Below are 25,816 nucleotides of genomic sequence, written 5' to 3'. Positions count from 1 at the left end.
CAACCCACTCCAGTATTCTTGCCTGGAAAATTCCACAGATAGAGGAGCCTGGTGGGCTACAGTTAGAGCGTCACAAAGAGTCACACACAGCTAAGTGATCAAACAACAAAAACATCTGACAATGCACAGGGTGACCTCCACAATAGAAAATTGTTGTTGTTATTATTTGGTCTCTAAGTCATGTCCGACACTTTGTGACCCCATGGACCATAGACTGCCAGGCTCCTCTATCCATGGGATTTCCCAGGCAAGCATACTAGAGGAAGCTGCCATTTTCATCTGCAGGGGATCTTCCCAACCCATGGATCAAACCCACGTCTCTTGCATTGGCAGGCAGATTCTTCATCACTGAGCCACCTGGGAAGCATGATAGAGAATTACCTGCCACAAAATAACAACAGTCCCAGGGTTGGGAAATGATGATTAACACACACATAAAGTATCCTTATTTAATGTGAGGAACTTCAGAAAAATTAAGTCCTTCAAGTATCAAACTTAAGAACAGAAAGCTCCTTCCGTGTGTTTATTTCAAATCTATTTTCTTTTTGTTGGTTTACATTATTATCAAGAGGACATTCGGTTCAGTTCAGTCGCTCAGTCATGTCTGACTCTTTGTGACCCCATGAACTGCAGCATGCCAAGCTTCCCTGTCCATCTCCAACTCCTGGAGTTTACTCAAACTCATGTCCATTGAGTCAGTGATGCCATCCAACCATCTCATCCTCTGTCATCCCCTTCTCCTCCCACCTTCAATCTTTCCCAGCATCAGGGTCTTTTCTAGTGAGTCAGTTCTTCACATCAGGTGGCTAAAGTATTGGAGTTTCAGCTTCAGCATTAGTCCTTCCAATGAGTATTCAGGATTGATTTCCTTTAGGATAGACTCTCAAGAATTTCTCCAATGCCACAGTTCAAAAGCATCAATTCTTTGGTGCTCAGCTTTCTTTATAGTCCAACTTTCATATCCATATACGACTACTAGAAAAAACCATAGCTTTGACTAGATGGATCTTTGTTGGCAAAGTAATGTCTCTGCTTTCTAATATGCTGTCTAGGATCATAGCTTTCCTTCCAAGGAGCAAGCGTCTTTTAATTTCATGGCTGTGGTCATCATATGCAGTGATTTTGGAGACCCCCAAAATAAAGTCTGTCACTGTTTCCATTGTTTCCCCATCCATTTGCCATGAAGTGATTGAACCGGATGCCATGATCTCAGTTTTCTGAATGTTGAGTTTTAAGCCAACTTTTTCATTCTCCTCTTTCACTTTCATCAAGAGCACATACATAAGCCCTTTTGTGACCTTCTGTAGCCGCTAGAGAGAGTTCAAGTCTTTTCCACATCAGTCTCCCTAACAGGATAAAAAGAGTCAAGGAGATGTTTGCTTCTCAGGCTCAGACACTACAGATGAATTTTCACAACCAACAAGGAAAAGTTTAAAACTCTGACTCTTGACCACAGCTTTCTATTTCCACATCTCTGTTCTCTTCCTCTTCATTTGTTTTGATTTGCCTTTCTTGCTCCCTGTGATATGATTCAATATGCAAGTCTTAAAATGTTTTTTTTGTTTGATTCAACTTATTTGAATTTTATTTAACAAATATGTGTTGAACTTTTTTACATCTGATGATAAAGACTTTTTTTTTTTTTTTCCAGTTGCTTAGCATTTAACTAGGGTGGGAGACTCAATTGTTTTTCTCCTCTTTCTGTTTTCTGCAGTGTGGGCTTACTCAGGAAACTTCTGTTGGTTAAAAAACACACATGTTGGCTGGCTATAAAAGCTGTAGGAACCTAAGGTTAATGAAAAATTTTCTACTTTGTTAGGCTTTAAAAAGAATTCTGGAAGATTTCATAGCAAGGGAAGGTCACAAGCCAGTAGGTGCATGAGGAAGATTAATCTGGATAGCAGTGGACAGATGGATTGGAAGGAGAGAAAATGGACACAGGGGACTAGTTAGGTAATGGCAGCTTGAGTGGAGGGGATGGAACTAGGGGAGATGAAGAAGAATTAGCAAGTCAGACTGTGAGAGATTTGTTAGGATGGCCTTGGACTATAAACAGAATGTGAAAAAAGGGACTGGTTCAGAATTGATTCAAGGCTTCTGGGATAATGGTGGATCCATGAAAAGAAATATGGACCCAGAAGGAAGAGCAGCATGGGAAATATGATGAGTTCAGTTCTGGACTTGCTAAATTTGAGATATGAGGCAGACCTTCAAGCCGACATTTCTATCATGCAACTCAGAAAATTAGAATGAAGCTAAGAAGAGAGGTTGGCGAGGAAGTAATGATTTATATGAGGATGAGAACTAAAGCCCCAGAGCCTGCATGAGAAAGAGTAGACCAAGAGGATCTCAGAGGATGCTCTCATTTGAAGGCATGAAGATGGGATAGAAAAAAATGAAAAAGATGGAGAGGAAATAATCAGAAGAGTTGTCACAGGATGAGGATTAAAAACTAAGAAGAGGTTTGACTGGAGAAATTAAGAAAGGTGGAGAGTTACGGAAGGGTTAAGGGGGATAAAGGCTGAGGTTTGGCTGATGGATTGAAGTGAAGAAGTTAGGAAGAAGTTAGGAAGAAGTTATCAAGGACCATCGAGGGAACAGTTACTGTAAATGATTATGGAAGAAACTGGATTGTAAAATTTGTAAAAATCTGCCGCAGTAGGAAGGGGTTTAAGAAGGACATGAGCCCTGGAAAAGGAGGGAAGAGAAAAAGGGTGATTGGTAAGAAGGAGCAGGTGAATGTCTAGACCAAAGGCCTTGACAGTTGTGTCTACACAGCAGGAAAAGCACCCAAATCACTGGCTCCTTATAATCAGCTACTTCTTCTTAGGCCTTCTGTTTTTCCTTCTACTCCTAAACCTTTAGTTATAGAACTGAACTTCTTTAGTTATAGAAGACTAAATTTGAGTATGCAAAACAGAAATGAGAAGGAACAAAGCCAAGGGGTCTCAACTTAGAAATGGACACCGGAATACCAGTAGTTTAGGTTTCCACTATGAAACATAAGACAAGGTCAACATGTAATTCCAGATGATTTTGCCTTCATTTCTAAACTGCCAGAGGCCCTGTCCATATTCTAGCACCCTTTACTTCAAATAAATATCTGCTGGGCCTTACATTTTGATGCTCTGAAGGAGGTCAAATAAAATTTTTTCAAATTTTTAAAGGGGATGGAAGAAGGAGGTAAAATGGGGTAACACCTCCTTTAATAAACGGTCTCATAATTGATTGAATGAAACTGCCAGCAGGGTGATAAGAGTAGTGGTTTGCACACAGATTCGAGAAGCTCTTGCTGGGGTGCCATCGAGGTAAATAATTCCATCTTTAATCAACAACAGAGCACTGACTGTACCTTCAGGACTCCGGAAGCCCAGCCCTCTAGTTTACTAACTGATAGGAAACAGTTTGTCACCTGGCACAGTTGGAAGGTGGCCTTTCCTCCCCGTGGAGATTCTGGACATCCAAGTGCTTGATGTGAGCATTTTATCTGCTGAGTCATGATTATGGAGACACAGTCCAGGCTCTCAAGATTAAGTCCTCTCATGGATCTCTTGATAAAAGTGGACACTCCAAAGAACCTAGAAATGAGGGTGTTGCTTCTGGCAGAGGGCATCAGTTAGTGTGGAACCTGGGCTGTGAGACATGAGGAGTTCCCAGACTCTGTTTCAGCCCTGGAACACCCTTATCAACTCAGTTTTAATGTGGAACCTCAGAGGAAAAAACTGATACAATTAGAGGCCTGGAGAAAAAAGAGGGCCAGAGTGACATGTTTTTAGTTTTCTTTAACAGCCTCCAATGACCTTGAGATTGCTTCAAGGAAGAACATCTTAAAAACTGCCCTCTTTGATCATCCCCCAGAAAACAATCAAATCCTGAACAAAATAACCCTTTGATCGTCCCAATAATAATAGAAGATTGCTTGGCACATAGGTCAGTCAATGGTAATTTTAAGTCCCTTTAAACCACTTGAGAAATTAATCTCGAGGGCCTGCTACACATTAGGTGCTGGAAATACACTGATGAAAATAATTCACGAAAACCCCACCCCCATCTTGTGAAACAATGATGGCCTAACAGCCATATTAAAATGATATTATTGATCTCCAAGCACTTTATGAGGTTGGTATAATATTTTTGTTTTTAACAGTTGAGAAAAGTGAGACTTGGAAGATTACGATGTGGCAGGCCCTGGGGTCCTTGGCTGATGTGCCTGGGATCTCATCCAGGCCTTTCATCTCAAAGTCGGGCTCCTAATCACTTCTTCACATGACTTCCGCATGAAAATTTACAGCAAAATCTAATCTCCAGGGCATAAAATCAGACCCCACAAAGCTCTGCGTATTCCTTTACTCTTAGTGTCCTCAGGCCAGAACACAGAGGGTCTTCCTCATTTCTTCCTGAGTGCAATGCTTCCTCTTTGCAATAGGATCTTGGAAGACAAGGTCAAGGAGAATGTTCTTTAATGGCCTCAGAATAGATTCCACAGTGCATCTGGAAGGCTTAGAATGCACTGGAACAGACCTCAATGTAATATTTTTTTCCTGTGGCAGGGTTTGAAATTTGAAAACAAACAAACAAACAAAAAAAACCCAAAATGCTGAGTTTCTCTTGGCCGTCTTCCTTCTTTGTTGCTTTGTGGATAACTCCTATCAGTTTGTTTTTTTTCCCCCTATTCCTGAGTTCTCATAAATGTTGACAAGCAATAAGAAAACTTGGCCTTACTTTTAACATCAGCTTATTATTTCCTTACCATGAGTTGTTTTTGAATATTTTTAAAAAGGTAATACAATTAAAATAGTCTTTGAGAGGGCGACAGTACAGTTACCATATTCTGCTTTGACCAAATGGAGTCCATTGAAGTGGAAATAAAGGCACTTTCATGTCAATCACACACATTCATTTATGAAAAAAAGATGTCTTATTAACTTGTTTTAGAAGATCAAAATAATTAAAAAGACCACAGGGAAAACACATTGAGAACAAAAAGTGAATTCAGGGTACACATAAAACTGATTTTAGGAAGGCTAAGAGTGATGAACCATCAAAATTGCTAATATTCTGTTTTAGGATTTATTTCTGACTCAGGTCACAGAGAACCGTCACTCTTAGTTTGCAACAAAATAATAAACAAAGAAAAAAGAGATTCCTCTCCCACCTCAAGTCCCGTCCACAAAGAAATCCTCACTGCAGTTTTATTATGCTTCAAAAGACAATGCTGCTTGCTTTTCAGAATGCTAGGTCAATGGAACAGCACACTTTCATATGAACTTAAAGTGCATTTCACAGCTTATTTCTGATTTTATGGCACTTCTAGTTTCTGCCAGCTGGAAAAAAAAAAATCTGCTTTCACAGTGAAGTCTGACAAGTTATTTCAAGTATATTAACAGCAGGCTACAGTCAGTTGCTCTTTTGTGTTTTCTGTCATTCCTGTAGTTCCAACTAGAAATAAGGGGTCAAAATGTCGGAGTTTGGGGGATAACACTGGAATGATGCTTAGTCTCAGTTTTTTGTTAAGAAAGACATCAAAAGGAAAAGTTTCTGCCAAAGACAAATTCTTGGCAATGTAAACCCAGTTTAGTGATCAAAAAAGGTGGTCACTACCCTGCACGCCAACCAGCCAACCAAGAGGCAGCCAGGAGGAGGTCTGATTTAAGCCTGGAACAGATTCTTTTACATTTGTCTTAACCCCACTTCTCAACAAAGCAGAGCATGAAGCATGGATCAAGGCACCAACATTTTATTTCAGAAATAGAAGCCTGACGCCTGAGAGTCAGGAGAAAGGGTGAAATGAGCCAAGGAAGTAAGTAAAGCATTGTGATAAGAAACACGGCCGCCCTGGCTACGGCTCCACAAGGAGCCACCAAGAAACTCAGCTGACCTGGCTTCTTGGAAGGCACGCTTGCCCATCCTGATGCCAGAATTCCCAGGAAGGGTCCTGAGGAGGAAGTACAGTTTGCAGTGACCCAGAGAACAAGGAGAGCCACTCTGGCCTGGACCCTCTGGCCTCCTATGTTATTTATACATATATGTTCAGTGACAGGGAACCCTCCCTTGTCTCCCCTGTACATTTTGGTTTGCTTTTAGCCACTCTGCAGCCACACATGAAGTTAAATTCCCTTTGTGCTTTGGGGGCTTGCAATTTCAGAAAAGAAGAGAGACATGGCTTAGGTGAGGAGGCCACCAAGAAAGAAAGAAGAAGCTGGTCAAGGGAATCTGAGAAGGTGACAATGTAGGTTTAGTTAACTTCTCAGATTTGCATCATCAATTTGACTTTGAGCTCGTCAATAATATATATATAAGTTACACAGTCCAATAAACCCATAAAATAAGATCAAGCTAGTTACTCCCAGAACACAACTAATCCCGAGTCATAGAAATATCCTTCCAATGGTATGCAGACATGGTTTGAGAGAATAAATGAATGACATTCTCACTAACAGTATGCAAAATAATAAGTTTCATAGCATTGTTTTTTCAACACCTCAATTTTGGACAATGATATATTAGCAAAGCTATTTTGATAAATGCTATGGGGTCGAACAAGGCAGTGGAATGCAATAAATTTTAAAATGTACAGGGGAAATCATACATAACATAGCCTTTAGGCAACATACCACAATATTTATTCTCTCAAATGCACTTTTAATACATTTATGGCACTATTCATACCCTGGATGAGTTCCACAACTTCTCTTGGGATTTTCGCAGGTACCACACAAGGCTGTCACAAGAATTTAACAAGATAACATACAGAAAGTTCTAGTGACATAAGACGTAAAGCTCAATAAATGACAGCTAATGACTCCTGGTTAATTTGGCCAGGAGGAGAGAGAATAGCGCAGGAGAATCTCAGGTTTAAAACAAAATGGCTAGGAGTACACAGACTATTTTAACATCACCAGCAAGAAGGACCATTTGAGAGGGAACTTTATTTCAGTGTGGGACATGCTGAGTTTTAAGGATCAAAACGATACTCACGGTCACTGGAGGATATCACCAAGATGGAGACGCTTGGATTTCCCTCCTCCCACAGAAGCACCAAATATAAAGCTACACATGGAATCATTCCCTCTGAGAGAAATCTAGAAACTAGCTAAATGACTCCTACACATTGGGTGACTGAGAAAGTATTCACATCAAAATGGGTGGAAAAGCCTGAGACACTCTCACCATAAACCCAGCTTCCCCCGAGCAGCCAAGGCCTGGGACCATATGTCTATTAATAGCACCCCAACTTTTAAGGCTGTCACCAGAGGGATGGACCCTCAAATCATTAGCTTTGAAAGTCAGTGAGGTTTGAGTTCACAAGACCCAATGGACTAGAGCAAATGAAGAAACACTTATCAGTGGGTATGTGAGCATTCACCATGGCTGTTTCCCCAGGGCTCAGAGCAGAGGGAAGAGGTAAAAACGACTGCTTAATTTATGGGCCGCTGACTGATGTCTGACTTCTAATCAGGGCATTTAGGTGTTCACAGCTATCCTTCTAGGAACCTGTACTTGCCAGTGGGCACTTCTTCACATCTTCCCTCTGGCTCACTCCAACCATAAAATCAAGGCTCCATCTACTTCCTCGAAGGACCTTGTACACACACTCAGTGCCCTAATTTTGTGGCTGTCACCTGAGGGCTGGGACCTCAAATCTCCTAACTTTGATAGCCAACACGGCACAACACTCAAGGGTTCCACAGGACAACATTCAACAAACAAGAAAGCAGTTTTCAAGTGGGAACATAAACACTTCTTGCAAGGAAAGGATCTGAATAGACATTTTTCCAAAAAAGACATAGAAATGGCTAATAGGTACATGAAAAAGTGCTCCACATCACTGAACATAAGGGAAACACAATAAATACAATGTTATTAATAGAATGTCCATTATCAAAAAGACAAGAGACAAGAAATGTTGGTGAGGATGTGGAGAAAAGGGAACACTTTACACCCTTGGTAGGGATGTAAACTGGTGTAGTCACTACTGAAAACAGTATGGAGGTTCCTTGAGAAATTAAAAATAGCTCTACCATAATCTAGCAATTCCAATTTTGGGTATACATCCAAAGGAAATAAGACCACTATCTTGAAGAAATATCTATACTGCCATGTTCATTGAAGCATTACTCACAATAGCCAAGGTATATATAATATAAACATTATCGGTTCAGTTCATTTTAGTCACTCAGTCATGTCCCACTCTGCAACCCCATGGACTGCAGCACACCAGGCCTCCCTGTCCATTGACAACTCCCAGAGTTTACTCGAACTCATGTCCATTGAGTCGGTGATGCCATCCAACCATCTCATCCTCTGCTGTCCCCTTCTCCTCCCTCCTTCAATCTTTCCCAGCATCAGGGTCTTTTCCAATGAGTCAGTTCTTCACATCAGGTGGCCAAAGTATTGGAGTTTCAACTTCAGCATCAGTCCTTCCAATGAAAATTCAGGACTGATTTCATTTAGGATGGACTGGTTGGATCTCCTTGCTGGACTACTGGAAAAATCAAAGTTTTGACTGGATGGACCTTTGCTGGCAAAGTAATGTCTTTGGTTTTTAATATACTGTCTAGGCTGGTCATAACTTTTCTTCCAAGGAGCAAGCGTCTTTAAATTTCATGGCTGCAGTCACCATCTGCAGTGATTTTGGAGCCCCCCAAAATAAAGTCTCTCACTGTTTCCATTGTTTCCCCATCTATTTGCCATGAAATGATGGGACCAGATTCCATGAACTTCATTTTGTGAATGGTGAGGTTTTTTTAAAATTAATTTATTTTAATTGGTGAGTTTTAAGCCAACTTTTTCACTCTCCTCTTTCACCTTCATCAAGAGGCTCTTTAGTTCTTCTTTGCTTTCTGCCATAAGGGTGGTGTCATCTGCATATCTGAGGTTATTGATATTTCTCCCAGCAATCTTGATTCCAGCTTGTGCTTCTTCCAGCCCAGCGTTTCTCATGATGTACTCTGCATAAAAGTTAAATAAGCAGCATGATAATATACTGACTTGAGGTACTGCTTTCCCCATTTGGAACCAGTCTGTTGTTCCATGTCCAGTTCTAACTGTTCCTTCTTGAGCTGCATAAAAATTTCTCAGGAGGCAGGTCAGGTGGTCTGATATTCCAATCTCTTGAAGAATTTTCCACAGTTTATTGTGATCCACACAGTCAAAGGCTTTGGCATAGTCAATAAAACAGAAATAGATGTTTTTTCTGGAATTCGCTTGCTTTTTCAATGATCTAACAGATATTGGCAATTTGATCTCTGGTTCCTTGGCCTTTTCTAAACCCAGCTTGAACATCTGGAAATTCATGGTTCATGTACTGTCAAAGCCTGGCTTGGAGAATTTTGAGCATTGCTTTGCTAGTGTGTGAGATGATTGCAATTGTGTGGTAGTTTGAGTATTCTTTGGCATTGCCTTTCTTTGGGATTGGTTTGAAAACTGAACTTTTCCACTTATCTGGCCACTGGTGGATTTTCCAAATTTGCTAGCATATTGAGTACAGCACTTTCACAGCATCATCTTTTAGGTTTGGAAATAGATCAACTGGAATTTCATCACCTCCACTAGCTTTGTTCATCATGATGCTTCCTAAGGCCCACTTGACTTCACATTCCAGGATGTCTGGCTCTAGGTGAGTGATCACACCATCGTGGTTATCTGGGTCATGAAGATTTTTTTTGTATAGTTCTTCTGTGTATTCTTGCCACCTCTTCTTAATATCTTCTGCTTCTGTTAGGTCCACACCATTTCTGTCCTTTATTGAGCCTATCTTTGCATGAAATGTTCCCTTGGTATTTCCAATTTTCTTGAAAAGATCTCTAGTCTTTCCCATTCTATAGTTTTCCTCTATTTCTTTGCATTGATCACTGAGGAAGGCTTTCTTATCTCTCCTTGTTATTCTTTGGAACTCTCCATTAAAATGGGTATATCTTTCCTTTACTCCTTTGCTTTTGCTTATGTTCTTTTCATAGCTATTTGTAAGGTCTCCTCAGATAATCATTTTGGCTTTTCCCATCTTTTTTTCCCTTGGGGATGGTTTTGATTCTTGTCTCCTGTACAGTGTCCTGAACCTCCATCCATACTTCTTCTGGCACCCTGTCTGTCATATCTAATCCCATGAATCTATTTCTCACCTCCACTGTATAATTGTAAGGGATTTGATTTAGGTCATACCTGAATGGTTTAGTGGTTTTCCCTACATTCTTCAATTTCAGTCTGAATTTTGCAATAAGGAGTTCATGATCTGAGCCACAGTCAGCTACCGGTCTTGTTTTTCCTGACTGTATAGAGCTTCTCCATCTTTGGCTGCAAGAATATAATCAATCTGACTTTGGTTTTGACCATTTGGTGATGTCCATGTGTACAGTCCTCTCTTGTGTTGTTGAAAGAGGGTGTTTGCTATAACCAGTGCGTTCTCTTAGTAAAACAATGCTAGCCTTTGCCCTGCTTCATTCTGTACTCCAAGGCCAAATTTGCCTGTTATTCCAGGTATTTCTTGACTTCCTACTTTTGCACTCCAGTCCCCTATAATGAAAATGACATCTGTTTTGGGTGTTAGTTCTAGAAGGTCTCGTAGGTCTTCATAGAACCATTCAACCTCAGCTTCTTCAGCATTTAATGGTCAGGGCATAGACTTGGATTACTGTCATATTGAATGGTTTACCTTGGAAATGAACAGAGATCATTCTGTCTTTTTTGAGATTGCATCTAAGTACTGCATTTTATAGACTCTTTTGTTGACTATGATCGGTACTCCATTTCTTCTAAGGGATTCCTGCCTACAGTAGTAGACATAATGGTCATCTGAGTTAAATTCACCCATTCCAGTCCATTTTAGTTCGCTGATTCCTAAAATGTCGATGTTCACTCTTGCCATCTCCTGTTTGACCACTTCCAATTTGCCTTGATTCATGGACCTAACATTCCAGGTTCCTACACAGTACTGCTCTTAACAGCATCAGATTTTACTTCTATCACCAGTCACATCCACAACTGGGTGTTGTTTTTGCTCTGGCCCCATCTCTTCATTCTTTCTGGAGTTAGTTCTCCACTGATCTCCAGTAGCATATTGGGCACCTCCCAACCTGGGGAGTTCATCTTTCAGTTTCCTATCTTTTTGCCTTTTCATACTGTTCATGGGGTTCTCAAGGCAAGAATACTGAAGTGGTTTGTCATTCCCTTCTCCAGTGGACCATGTTTTGTCAGAACTCTCATCACGACCTGTCTGCCTTGTGTGGCCCTACACAGCATGGCTCACAGTTTCAACGAGTCAGACAAAGCTGTGGTCCATGTGATCAAATTGGTTAGTATTTTGGGATTGTGGTTTTATACATTATAAATCAATATAAAGAAATATTCAACCATAAAAATGAAGGAAAGTGTATCATTTGTGCCAACACGAAAAAACCCAGAGGACATTATCCTAAGTAAAATAAATCAGAGAAAATACCATATATCACATATATGTGGAATCTAAAAAAAAAAAAAAATCGTTGAATTCATAGAAACAGAGTTGAATGGTGGTTGCCAGGGGTTGGTGTGTGGAGGCAGGGTAAATAAAGAGAAAGTAGTAGAAGAGTACAAACTTTCACTTATAAGAAGAATAAGGTCTGAGGATCTACTGTGTAATGTGGTGACTACAGTTGATAATAGTTTGTTATTTAATTGAAATTTACTAAAAATCTATTTCTGCTTTATTGCCTATGCCAAAGCCTTTGACTGTATGGATCACAATAAACTGTGGAAATTTCTGAAAGAGATGGGAATACCAGAGCACCTGACCTGCCTCTTGAGAAACCTGTATGCAGGTCAGGAAGCGACAGTTAGAACTGGACATGGAACAACAGACTGGTTCCAAATAGGAAAAGGAGTACGTCAAGGCTGTATACTGCCACCCTGCTTATTGAACTTATATGCAGAGTACCTCATGAGAAACGCTGAGTTGGAAGAAGCATAAGCTGGAATCAAGTTTGCTGGGAGAAATATGCAGATGACACTACCCTTATGGCAGAAAGTGAAGAGGAACTAAAAAGCCTCTTGATGAAAGTGAAAATGGAGAGTGAAAAAGTTGGCTTAAAGCTCAACATTCAGAAAACGAAGATCATGGCATCTGGTCCCATCACTTCATGGCAAATAGATGGGGAAACAGTGGAAAGAGTGGCTGACTTTATTTTTTTGGGCTCCAAAATCATTGCAGATGGTGATTGCAGCCATGAAATTAAAAGACACTTACTCCCTGGAAAGAAAGTTATGAGCAACCTAGATAGCATATAAAAAGCAGAGATATTAGTTTGCCAACAGAGGTCTGTCTAGTCAAGGCTATAGTTTTCCCAGTGGTCATGTATGGATGTGAGAGTTGGACTGTGAAGAAAGCTGAGCGCCAAAGAATTGATGCTTTTGAACTGTGGTGTTGGAGAAGACTCTTGAGAGTCCCTTGGACTGCAAGGAGATCTAACCAGTCCATCCTAGAGGAGATCAGTCCTGGGAGTTCATTGGAAGGACTGATGCTGAGGCTGAAACTCCAATACTTTGGCCACCTCATGTGAAGAGTTGACTCACTGAAAAAGACCCTGATGCTGGGAGGGATCGGGGGCAGGAGGAGAAGAGGACAACAAAGGATGAGATGGCTGGATGGCATCACTGACTCAATCAATGCACATGAGTTTGGGTGAACTCCGGGAGTTGGTGATGGACAGGGAAGCCTGGAGTGCTGCGATTCATGGGGTCGCAAAGAGTTGGACACGACTGAGCAACTGAACTGAAATGAACTGAACTGAAGACAGTAGAACTTGTGTTCTCACTAAAAATAACAAAAAAAGCTAAATATGTGAGGTGACAGATGTGTTAATTAACTGGATCAAGGGAATTTCTTCAGCTGAGGGAATATATAACAAATCATCATATTGTACACTTTAAAATAATACAATTTTACTTGGCAATTATACCTCAATAAAGCTGGGGAAAAACAGAGAGAATTATGGTTGCCAAGTTTGGCTAGGAGATCTAAGTTCTGTGTGGTTAAGAATGTTCTTGCACCATTTCCAGTTTCTGAATTACTAACCCATTCTAGGAATAGAGTAGGCACTGCTGAGGTTTTCCAGCAAGTTAAGGAATTTCCCTTCTAATCTCATAAATTCTCTTGGTCCTGAATGTTTCTTGTCTGTGTTTTTCCCGCTTTTTGAGTGTGCAGTCATTTACATCCCGTTTATTCCCTCCTCTCCTGACCATCTTTACTCTTCTTACTACTTATCAGCTAAGTAGAATTAAAGGAAAGAACTGCTCTTAATTAGTAGATGTGATAAAACAGCAATGTAATAAGACAGAGATTAGTGCTTTATTTGGGAGTAAGGCCTATGAGAAAATTTAAAATTCTCCTTGAAATTGGAGCACTCACATCCAGACAGAAAGCAAAGGCTATGAGAGAAAATGGCTCAATTTAAAGGCGAATTTCCAAAACCATTATAACAAAGGACAACACAGAGAGTCAACGTGTTTTCAAATTGGTTTTCAGTTTGTAAAGAATGTGTTTCTCTAGCTGTATTGTGTAAGAAATGGTCTTCAACATCCTTTCTCAGGTAAAGCTGACTTTTCCCCCTAATGAGTGTACTAATGTTCAATAAAGCAAAGTCAAGAGAATTTCAAGAAAAGCCAGCTCCTGGTAGATTTTTTCCCCCTTTGGTTTCTTTAACTGGGAAAGTGTAAGCAATCTGTGGATAACAGGAACATTTCAAATAGGTTTTTATTCATATTCTAATTCATTCTCTATATAGTACGTACAATAGGGTCCTGCAAGAAGATAATGACCAAAACTTCCAATTTTTGTGAATGCTATTGTTAGTGACTAAATGTTTGTGTTTTCCCCAGATTCATATGCTGAAATCCTAATCCCTGATGTGATGGTACTGAGAGGTGGAGGCCTTTGGTGGTAATTAGGTCATTAGGGTGGGGTCCTCACAGATAGGATTAGCACTGTTATAAGCATCTCTTATAAGAGAGAGCCTATTTCTGCCACGTGAGAATACAACAGAAGATGTCAGTCTGCAAACCAGAGAGGGCCTACATAAGAATCTGATAATACTGGTACCCTGATCTTGGACTGCTAGCCTCCAGAACCATGAAAAAAAAATCATTGCTGTTTATAATCCATCCAGTCAATGGCACTTTGTTAAAGCACCTAAACTAACAAATACAATGGCCTTATTTGCACACATAATTAAATAAAGGATCTTGGAATGTGATCATTGTGGACCTAGGATGGGTCCTTAGTCCGAGGACTTGATGTTATACACACACATCTCACAATTATAATCTTAAATCCTAAAAATAACTCATTCTGGTAAGTTCTACTTTATTTTACAAAAGATAAATCAAGGTTTCTTAGTGTCAGGTGACTTGTTTGAGGCTACCCCACTAACAGGTGCCAGAGTTTGGGATTCAAACCCCATTCAACTGACTCCAAAGCCAGGGTGGTAGTGGGTGGGTAGGTGGGTATGCTTCTTGCACTCAACTGCACTGGTCTCTATCTGGTTGTCTCTGTATGGGGCTGAAGGACAATGAAGGGCACTGCCTAGGTCAGCCTCAGAGAGGGACAGGGGTGACTCAAATTTTTCACTGCTCTGCACATGTCTGTGAATGGCTGCAAAACTATGGCTAGTATTCATTTAGGGGGTTACAAATACATTTTAGTGAGTAGGTAGATTTTACAACAGAATTTGTGAATAATTAGAATCAACTATTTTCAATATATATGTTATACCTGGAAGTATATAAATATATATTTATGTATTTCTTTCGATCTCTTTCCTTGGTCCATTTTCCTATTTTCTAAAGGTGTGGCTACACACCTTGGGTCCTTATTAGGGCTGACTGATGCATACATGAGGCCTGTGGCTGCCAAATAGATTCTCTAGTAAGAAAATTTCATCAGCTCCCTTTGCTGACTATTCTGGATTTTCTAAAGTGTTGGCTATACAAAGGACCTATGTGGACCTGAACCTTGAACACCTGTGAACTCTATTTGTCCCATAGAAGTAAAGGCCTCACATGTACCCTCTTTTTTTGGACCTTTTATTAAAGGTGAAAACTGGAAATTGAACTGGAAATTAGCCCCCTCACAGTCTCCATAAAATTACCTCTTAGAGACAACATTGCTCTCTGCTTTCAAAGAAGGCCATGCCTGAGTATCTGCAGTGTTTGAGCAGACAGTGCAATGTTGAATTGCAGGAACAGGAAATGTCCATTGTTTTTGGTTATAAGAACTCTGATATACAGTATAGTAGGGAGCCTTGGGGTTCTGCATACCCTCTGTAAAACAGAACTTATTTTACCTGAAAACAAAAACAAATCATTTCTGAATAATTAATAGGATTTGCTGATTCCACCAGCTTAAGTGATCTGTTTAATGTCTGATTGGATTAGAGAAGGGAGACTGAACTTCTCCTTCTTCTGACACCTCATGCATACTTTAGGACTTTGAGGTATCTTATCTCTTCCATCAGTTTGGCCGTCCAGGACCACCACTCTGAATGAACCAATGAGACCAACCTAGTTTCAGAGTCAGGGGTGATAACTCAGGGATGAAAGTATCCCAAGTGATTCCTCCAGAGGTGAGATGGATACTCCATCAGATCTATCCACCAATCCATCCCTTTTACTTCCCCCACCTCTGCAAAACCCCAAACACTCTCTCACACACAGCAGCTAGAAAACTGCCTTCTAGCTTTATTATTGATTCTGTCCCTGTGTTCCTCAAAAATCTGACATACAGAAATTTCAGTGAAAACTGCTATCTCCTCCTCCCAGTACCAGCAAAGGACATAGGAGAAAAAACACTGTTGAGTGGTGGAATTGGAGATGAGAGACAGATGGAGTCAAAGACACAGGCAGAGGCGAAATCATACACAATATCTGGAAATGGAAACTGGGAGGCATCAGAAAGACAGCTTGAAAGTCACTCTGTGTATAAAGCTGCTTCTAAACCAAAGGTTAAGAAGTTTGACTTCAAGAATTTTTTTTCTAAAACCCCTTCACTTCCATTCCATCTATCTGAGCACTCCATCATGGGTCACATCAAAGAGGGTGACACTGATAACTAAAGAGAGGTCAGCCCTTTCAAACAGGACTTGATCAGATAGAACGATAACAGTGGACTTTATTGTGAGAACTGGATCAGCTGGAAAGTCCCATTTGTTACTTATAGTTTTCTCAAGAATGATTTCCATTGAGGCTTTTCTGTTTTTTTTTTTTTTGAGTTACCACTTCTTTTTCAGTGAAACTAATATTTGCAGTGCTATTTTCTGCTCTTTCATGTTGCGTTTCATTAAGGTTTTTTACTTTTCTTCCCTTATCGAGTCCACAGTGTTTTATGAAAATGAAAATGATATAATACTCACCCTCGCTGAATTCTTCATAATAAGCCTCAGAATAAGGTCAATACCACTCTGTGTTTTGCTTCGACTATCATGTGTTTTCTATCATTTTAGCATTTTCTTTGCAGAGGGCTCCTATCAGACTTTCAGATGGCTAACACGCTTTTATTTCTCCAAAAAAGCATACGTTTCACTCATCTGTTCAGCAGAAATTATTGTGTCAGGCACGGCCTTAGACCCTGAAAACATAATTGTGTACAAAACACTCAATTGCATGCCTTTATATGACTTTTATTCTAGTGGGAAATACAGTTAATATATAGATACTCAGGCAATGAAAGGTTCTAAGAAGAAAATGAAAGCAGAGGGAAAGAGTTAAGATCCTCATCATTGCCACCACCATTATTTTATTACTGCAAATACAAACAGGTGTAAATGCTGGAAACATAAAGAGAAACCCACGGGACTACAGTTACTTTTCAGCCTCCTTTTCACAGTGGCTGTAGATTTATTCACTGCATTACCCAGGGACTCTGAAGTTTAATCAGAACACGATCTGTCACTTCCAAAATACAGTAGGTGACCTCATTTGTGCTTTAATCACATAGTATCATAACTACTCAGACTTCCAAAAGCATTTCTATTCAAACCCTTGTCCTTATCTGACCTTGACATACTATAAGTATTTATGAAGCCTGCAATTTATTCCTTTCTCTTTTAATCTGAGTTATTGGCGGAACTGTTGGTCATACTTGGTTAATCTTCCTTTACCTTTAGGCAGAAATCTTTGTGGCTTCAAACTGCTGTGATACAACTTTTAAAATGGCTAATCTTTATGGAGAAAAATCTTCTTGGGGCATAAGATTTTTTTGCCTTATAGTATCATTCTCTGCAAATGATCCTAACCACCCACCAAAGGATTTCATACATTTTTGTTTCTTTTCTTAGACAGTAAAAACATGTGTTATTCTTGTAAAATTACACTTGAGAACGGATTGCTGTTCTATGCTCTGATCAAGCTGTAAATTACTTCTTAATTCTAATATTGATTATTTATCTGTAGGCAAGTAAATCTATTTGATCTGATGCAGTTACTAAATAGAGTTATAACCTCAAAGGTCTAGATTAGTCTGGTCTTACCTTTCCCTTCCTGAGTGACCTTGAATGAATTATTAACTTCTGTCTACTTCTTCATCTATAAATCTTAATCAAGTTAAAAACTGCAGTGATATTCCAAGGATGATTTGATAGAGGAAAATTCCAACTATACCGGTTTCTGCAGAGAGTGATGAAAATCAACTATTTTAAACACTATGAGTTGGAATTTTTAATAGTTTTTCTCCTGTAATTGAGATCTAATCTTAATGCATTATGGTCAGAAAAGATGCTTGGAATGATTTCGATTTTTGTGAATTTATCAAGTTTAGATTTATGGCCCAGGATGTGATCTATCCTGGAGAATGTTCCATGAGCACTTGAGAAAAAGGTGAAATTCATTGTTTTGGGGTGAAATGTCCTACAGATATCAATTAGATCTAACTGGTCTAATGTATCATTTATTTTATTTTAGTTTATTTTAGTTTTTCATTTTTTAAATTTTAAAATCTTTAATTATTACATGCGTTCCCAAACATGAACCCCCCTCCCACCTCCCTCCCCATAACATCCCTGTGGATCATCCCCATGCACCAGCCCCAAGCATGCTGTATCCTGCATCAGACATAGACTGGCGATTCAATTCTTACATGATAGTATACATGTTAGAATGCCATTCTACCAAATCATCCCACCCTCTCCCTCTCCCTCTGAGTCCAAAAGTCCGTTATACACATCTGTGTCTTTTTTGCTGTCTTGCATACAGGGTCGTCATTGCCATCTTTCTAAATTCCATATATATGTGTTAGTATACTGTATTGGTGTTTTTCTTTCTGGCTTACTTCGGCTCTAGTTTCATCCATCTCATCAGAACTGATTCAAATGAATTCTTTTTAACGGCTGAGTAATACTCCATTGTGTATATGTACCACAGCTTTCTTATCCATTCATCTGCTGATGGACATCTAGGTTGTTTCCATGTCCTGGCTATTATAAACAGTGCTGCGATGAACATTGGGGTACATGTGTCTCTTTCAATTCTGGTTTCCTCGGTGTGTATGCCCAGCAGTGGGATTGCTGGGTCATAAGGCAGCTCTATTTGCAATTTTTTAAGGAATCTCCACACTCTTCTCCATAGTGGCTGTACTAGTTTGCATTCCCACCAACAGTATAGGAGGGTTCCCTTTTCTCCACAGCCTCTCCAGCATTTATTGCTTGCAGATTTTTGGATCGCTGCCATTCTGACTGGTGTGAAGTGGTACCTCATTGTGGTTTTGATTTGCATTTCTCTAATAATGAGTGACGTTGAGCATCTTTTCATGTGTTTGTTAGCCATCCGTATGTCTTCTTTGGAGAAATGTCTATTTAGTTCTTTGGCCCATTTTTTGATCGGGTCATTTATTTTTCTGGAATTGAGCTGCATAAGTTGCTTGTATATTTTTGAGATTAGTTGTTTGTCAGTTGCTTCATTTGCTATTATTTTCTCCCATTCCGAAGGCTGTCTTTTCACCTTGCTTATAGTTTCCTTTGTTGTGCAGAAGCTTTTAATTTTAATTAGATCCCATTTGTTTATTTTTGCTTTTATTTCCAGAATTCTGGGAGGTGGATCATAGAGGATCCTGCTGTGATTTATGTCTGAGAGTGTTTTGCCTATGTTCTCCTCTAGGAGTTTTATAGTTTCTGGTCTTACATTTAGATCTTTAATCCATTTTGAGTTTATTTTTGTGTGCGGTGTTAGAAAGTGATCTAGTTTCATTCTTTTACAAGTGGTTGACCAGTTTTCCCAGCACCACTTGTTAAAGAGATTGTCTTTACTCCATTGTATCTTCTTGCCTCCTTTGTCAAAGATAAGGTGTCCATATGTGTGTGGATCTATCTCTGGCCTTTCTATTTTGTTCCATTGATCTATATGTCTGTCTTTGTGCCAGTACCATACTGTTTTGATGACTGTGGCTTTGTAGTAGAGCCTGAAGTCAGGCAAGTTGATTCCTCCAGTTCCATTCTTCTTTCTCAAGATTGCTTTGGCAATTCGAGGTTTTTTGTATTTCCATACAAATCTTGAAATTATTTGTTCTAGTTCTGTGAAAAATATGGCTGGTAGCTTGATAGGGATTGCATTGAATTTGTAAATTGCTTTGGGTAGTATACTCATTTTCACTATATTGATTCTTCTGATCCATGAACATGGTATATTTCTCCATCTATTAGTGTCCTCTTTGATTTCTTTCATCAGTGTTTTATAGTTTTCTATATATAGGTCTTTAGTTTCTTTAGGTAGATATATTCCTAAGTATTTTATTCTTTTCATTGCAATGGTGAATGGAATTGTTTCCTTAATTTCTTTTTCTACTTTCTCATTATTAGTGTATAGGAATGCAAGGGATTTCTGTGTGTTGATTTTATATCCTGCAACTTTACTATATTCATTGATGAGCTCTAGTAATTTTCTGGTGGAGTCTTTAGGGTTTTCCATGTAAAGGATCATGTCATCTGCAAACAGTGAGAGTTTTACTTCTTCTTTTCCTATTTGGATTCCTTTTATTTCTTTTTCTGCTCTGATTACTGTGGCCAAAACTTCCAGAACTATGTTGGATAGTAGCGGTGAAAGTGGACAATGACCATAATGCATTAAGATTAGATCTCAATTACAGGAGAAAAACTATTAAAAATTCCAACATATGGAGGTTGAATAACACACTTCTGAATAACCAACAAATCACAGAAGAAATCAAAAAAGAAATCAAAATATGCATAGAAACTAATGAAAATGAAAACACAACAACCCAAAACCTGTGGGACACTATAAAAGCAGTGCTAAGAGGAAAGTTCATAGCAATACAGGCATACCTCAACAAACAAGAAAAAAGCCAAATAAATAACCTAACTCTACAACTAAAGCAACTAGAAAAGGAAGAATTGGAGAACCCCAGAGTTAGTAGAAGGAAAGAAATCTTAAAAATTAGGGCAGAAATAAATGCAAAAGAAACAAAAGAGACCATAGCAAAAATCAACAAAGCCAAAAGCTTGTTCTTTGAAAGGATAAATAAAATTGACAAACCATTAGCCAGACTCATCAAGAAGCAAAGAGTGAAAAATCACATCAATAAAATTAGAAATGAAAATGGAGAGATCACAACAGACAACACAGAAATACAAAGGATCATAAGAGACTACTATCAGCAGTTGTATGCCAATAAAATGGACAATGTGGAAGAAATGGACAAATTCTTAGAAAAGTACAATTTTCCAAAACTGAACCAGGAAGAAATAGAAAATCTTAACAGACCCATCACAAGCACGGAAATTGAAACTGTAATCAGAAATCTTCCAGCAAACAAAAGGCCAGGTCCAGACGGCTTCACAGCTGAATTCTACCAAAAATTTCGGGAAGAGCTAACACCTATCCTACTCAAACTCTTCCAGAAAATTGCAGAGGAAGGTAAACTTCCAAACTCATTCTATGAGGCCACCATCACCCTAATACCAAAACCTGACAAAGATGTCACAAAAAAGAAAACTATAGGCCAATATCACTGATGAACATAGATGCAAAAATCCTCAACAAAATTCTAGCAATCAGAATCCAACAACACATTAAAAAGATCATACACCATGACCAAGTGGGCTTTATCCCAGGGATTCCACGATTCTTCAATATCCGCAAATCAATCAATGTAATTCACCACATTAACAAATTGAAAAATAAAAACCATATGATTATCTCAATAGATGCAGAGAAGGCCTTTGACAAAATTCAACATCCATTTATGATAAAAAAACTCTCCAGAAAGCAGGAATAGAAGGAACATACCTCAACATAATAAAAGCTATATATGACAAACCCACAGCAAACATTATCCTCAATGGTGAAAAATTGAAAGCATTTCCCCTAAAGTCAGGAACAAGAAAAGGGTGCCCACTTTCACCACTACTAATGTATCATTTAAAGTTTGCGTTTCTTTGTTGAATCAGTTCTGATGAGATGGATGAAACTGGAGCCGATTATACAGAGTGAAGTAAGCCAGAAAGAAAAACACCAATACAGTATACTAACACATATATATGGAATTTAGAAAGATGGCAATGACGACCCTGTATGCAAGACAGCAAAAAAGACACAGATGTGTATAATGGACTTTTGGACTCAGAGGGAGAGGGAGAGGGTGGGATGATTTGGGAGAATGGCATTGTAACATGTATACTATCACGTAAGGATCGAATCGCCAGTCTATGTCCAACGCAGGATACAGCATGCTTGGGGCTGGTGCACAGTGATGACCCAGAGAGATGTTATGGGGAGGGAGGTGGGAGGGGGGTTCATGTTTGGGAATGCATGTACACCCGTGGTGGATTCATGTCAATGTATGGCAAAACCAATACAGTATTGTAAAGTAAAATAAAGTAAAAATAAAAATTAAAAAAATAAAAATTAAAACACTATACTTTTCTAGTAGCCGGTGATTAAGGAGTACAGGTGAAGTGTCTTTAAGGTTAGGTGGAGAACTAGAATTAGACAAAAACCTGCATAACACCACAATCTAACCCATCAAAAACAGAGGAGAAAATTCTACTTTTGCATCATAGTGTGGTGACAAGATTGCTTGGTCACTGAAGTATTAGAACAGTGAGAGACTTTTGGATTGTTAATTATTGAGAAAATTTAAATAAAATAAAGGATTGTAGCATGTGTCTGAGCATACGTCTTTGAAAGTATTTATTTCGGCTAGTTGAAGGGTTGCAGATCTTATCTAACATTTCGAACTCTAAATTTCCTTCAAGGAATTTATAGATTTTTATTTTCTTTTAAAAAGGAAGTGTCTAATCCTTCTTACTTAAGTTCTCCTCCTTGTACTTTCACCAAATCACAGACAAAAATTGGAAAATGAACTCTTGCTCTCATCTCCATGTGTATATAGAATAAATATGTCTTTGAATATGAATTTTTGACAGTCATTCCAAACAAACTGACTAGTAAACTAAAAATAAGTGGAGTCAATACATATCTTAGTCAGGGAAGAAAAAAAAAAAAAGCCTTACTAGAATCAGCTCTTTGATTTTTTAAAAAGCTACCAATGAATCCTTCATTTTATCACTCTTCATTTTATCATAGTTTTATCACCACTGTGTTTGCATACGGGCTTCCCTGAGGGCTCAGTGGTAAAGAACCCACCTGAAGGCAATGGCACCCCACTCCAGTACTCTTGCCTGGAAAATCCCATGGACGGAGGAGCCTGGAAGGCTGCAGTCCATGGGGTCGCTAAGAGTCAGACACGACTGAGCAACTTCACTTTCACTTCTCATTTTCAAGCGTTGGAGAAGGCAATGGCAACCCACTCCAGTGTTCTTGCCTAGAGAATCCCAGGGACGAGGAAGCCTGGTTGGCTTCTGTCTGTGGGGTCACACAGAGTCGGACATGACTGAAGCGACATAGCACCAGCAGCTAATACAGGAGACACAGGAAAATTTCAATCCCCGTGTTGGGAAGATCCCCTGGAGGAGGAAATGGCACCCCACTCCAGTGTTCTTGGAAAATTTCATGGACAGAGGAGCTATATGGCAGAACAAAGACACTGAAGTGGAATAAGAGGTGGGACTGGAGATGTAAAAGCCATTGAAACATACACCTTCTTCTGTATTTTCTATGTTTTACCTGAAAACTTAATCTGAAAGCTTTCCTATGTGAAGAAAACCTCAATGTGGTGACTCAACCACCTTAAGTATCTGGTAATGGTGACAATTTTCACTGAAAAAAGTATTATCCATGGAAAGCTGTGTGTCACATACAGTGATGGTCTTGGTGGTATCTCCATAAATGTGGGATTTAGAATACTGAGTAGCAAATTTGTAAATGAAAAGTTCTCTCTAAGTCTGTGTCATCAGCATTTGTTCCATCAATATCACTTGATTCTTAGATATAATATGTTATTTAGCACATGGAAATTTGCCACTTGGAGCTCCTTCTCTGGGAGGCCAGAATTGAGACTGGAAGTATCTAACTGGACTAAAAGCTGCTTTCTTAAAGACAGAGGATGAGAAACCTGGCACCATGGCACCATGGCATTTTTCAGTAGGTGGACTGAGTAATTAAGAAAGATGATTTCCCAAAAGAATGACAGGATGGTGATGATCCACTGAGAGAAGGAAGGGGACCAGTGAGAGACAGGGAGAGAGCAGGAGAGAGGGTGGGAAACTCTTTGTCTTTATCTCAGGAGCCAGGCTGAATTCTTGCCCTGGAGTTTTGGAACCCCTTGGGATCCTTACAGGTAAACTTTCCTTTTGTCTGTTAAAACTACCAAACTGGTTTCTGTTGCTTGCAACCGAAGATTTCTAATAGTAATAGTCTCTGAAATAATACTAGGGATCAAAAATTGAGTGTTCTAATATTCATTGATTTTAAGTTTCTGACATTCTCTCAGAGGAGTAAACTATCCCTTAGGAAAATCACCATCTGTGGGTGAGATCCTTTACAGATCTTCTGGGTCCTTCATCTCCATTTTTCACTCTTGGTTGTTTTCCTTGTCGAGGTCTCTTGGCACTTGTATCAACTCCTATTTCTCAGTCTTGGCTTAAATCATAGAAAAGAGAACCCCTGACTGTATTCATTCATTAGCTCATTAAAACTCGATCCCTCATATTGGATTATTCTCACATAATGTTGAAGAGAAAACACCTATTTGTCATACTTCCATGTGGTGAAGCCAAAACTTAGTTATTCCTTAATTTAGCTTCAATCTTCTTACTTGATTCAAATAAATGTTTCTCAGAATCAGATGTGAGTTGAACAAATCATGCATTTGACCCTAAAACCTGATTATTCTTATTTAGAAAACTGTAGTTCCTGAGATAATTATAGTGGATTAATTATACTGTGTCTTAGTGTTTTTACCAATATGACTGGCTGGAAAATTAATGAATTTCTCATAACCACCTATTATAATAATAGTTACTTTTCTCAAGTACCTGATATGAGTTAGGTACTCATATGGCTATTTTTTAATACAGCATTAATAATCATTGAAACATCCCTAGAAGGTTTAATGGAGAGGTTCATTAAGGTTAAACTACTTATCCAAGAATATACAACAAGAAGCAAAACTATGATTTGAATCCAGTTCCCTGTGGGCCTCAGCACTCAGTGTGTTCCCACAATACCAAGTGATATCTAAATAAATAATTGCTCAGATACATGCTATGGCAGAAAAGAAAGATAACCTCCAGAATTTTTCCCTTAGTATTTAGAGAAACAGAAATATAAATTCTTATAAAAACTAGTACAAATTTAAAACTAAAGAGAATTGAACATTTTAAACTAAGAAGAAAAGTATTACCATTCCAAGAGTGTAGAAATTGTACCAGACCATTCCAAAAATGGAACATTATTTTCTCTCCTGATAGATCATAATAGGCTACCATCATGCATTGTCTTTTAACCTCTGTGGATGATCACATCACTAACGTGATAGCTCTTTGCGGTGCAGATGTGGCTGAAGACTGATTTGTGAGCAGCACTCCTTACCACAATATGTTCCCATAAAGATGCCCCTTCGTTGCATCTGCAGTTACTCTTTGCAGGGTTTTTTTCCTATGTGCATTTCTCTTTGGGTTTTCCAGGTGGTGCAGTGGTAAAAAAAATCTTCCTGCCAATGCAGGAGAGGAGCGTTGGATCCCTGGGTGGGGAAGATTCCCTGGAGAAGGAAATGACAACCCACTCCAGTATTCTTGCTTGGAAAATTCCGTGGACAGAGAAGCCTGGAGAGGTACAGTCCCTGGCATCGCAAAGAGTCAGACATGCCTGAGCACTTATGCAATTCTCTTTAACCTCATCATCTACTCGAAATCTTTGTTTAAAATGGGACTCCCCATTTCTGCTCCTTGTATCCGCTGTAATCTATCAGACATGGTGACTTAGCACTCCAGGGCTCGGGCCCATTTTCTGAGGTGGTTTGTGTAAACCTCCTCTGCTCACTGCACTTAAGCTCCTCCTGAAACAGCTGTTTGGGTAGCCTGCTGCCATCCATATTCTTGGCTTGGACAACACTGATAAACTGTTATGACAAGTAGCACTTTTAACTATTAATCAACACAAAATGTGCAAAACATAGTGCTAAAAGACAGGATGTGTTCTTCCCTGTGATTTAGTTGAGGGGATGATACTACACAGAGGAAAAGAAAATGGAACAAGCCACATAAGTGGTTCTGATAACTGGTCATATAAAGGCTCATGGAGAAGGTGTGAAATAAACTTGGTTTGGAAGATGAGTAGGATTTCCAAAAATGATTGCTGGTGGCAGGGAGACTAGAGGGCATGTAGCAGCCACTACTTGCAGAAAACTCAGTACTTGCCAAATACTGTTCTCAGGACTATA

General features: G+C 39.2%; 1 protein-coding gene across 1 annotated transcript in view; it reads right to left on the bottom strand.

Moving 5' to 3' along the window:
• The window catches only part of GPC6 (glypican 6), a 1,216,347-nt gene that overhangs the window by 503,423 nt on the left and 687,108 nt on the right, over positions 1-25,816 (bottom strand). The window lies entirely within an intron of this gene.

This window comes from Capricornis sumatraensis, chromosome 12 (genome assembly GCF_032405125.1).
Source record: "Capricornis sumatraensis isolate serow.1 chromosome 12, serow.2, whole genome shotgun sequence".
Classification (NCBI taxonomy): domain Eukaryota; kingdom Metazoa; phylum Chordata; class Mammalia; order Artiodactyla; family Bovidae; genus Capricornis; species Capricornis sumatraensis.
This window is presented reverse-complemented; position numbering and strand designations above follow the sequence as displayed.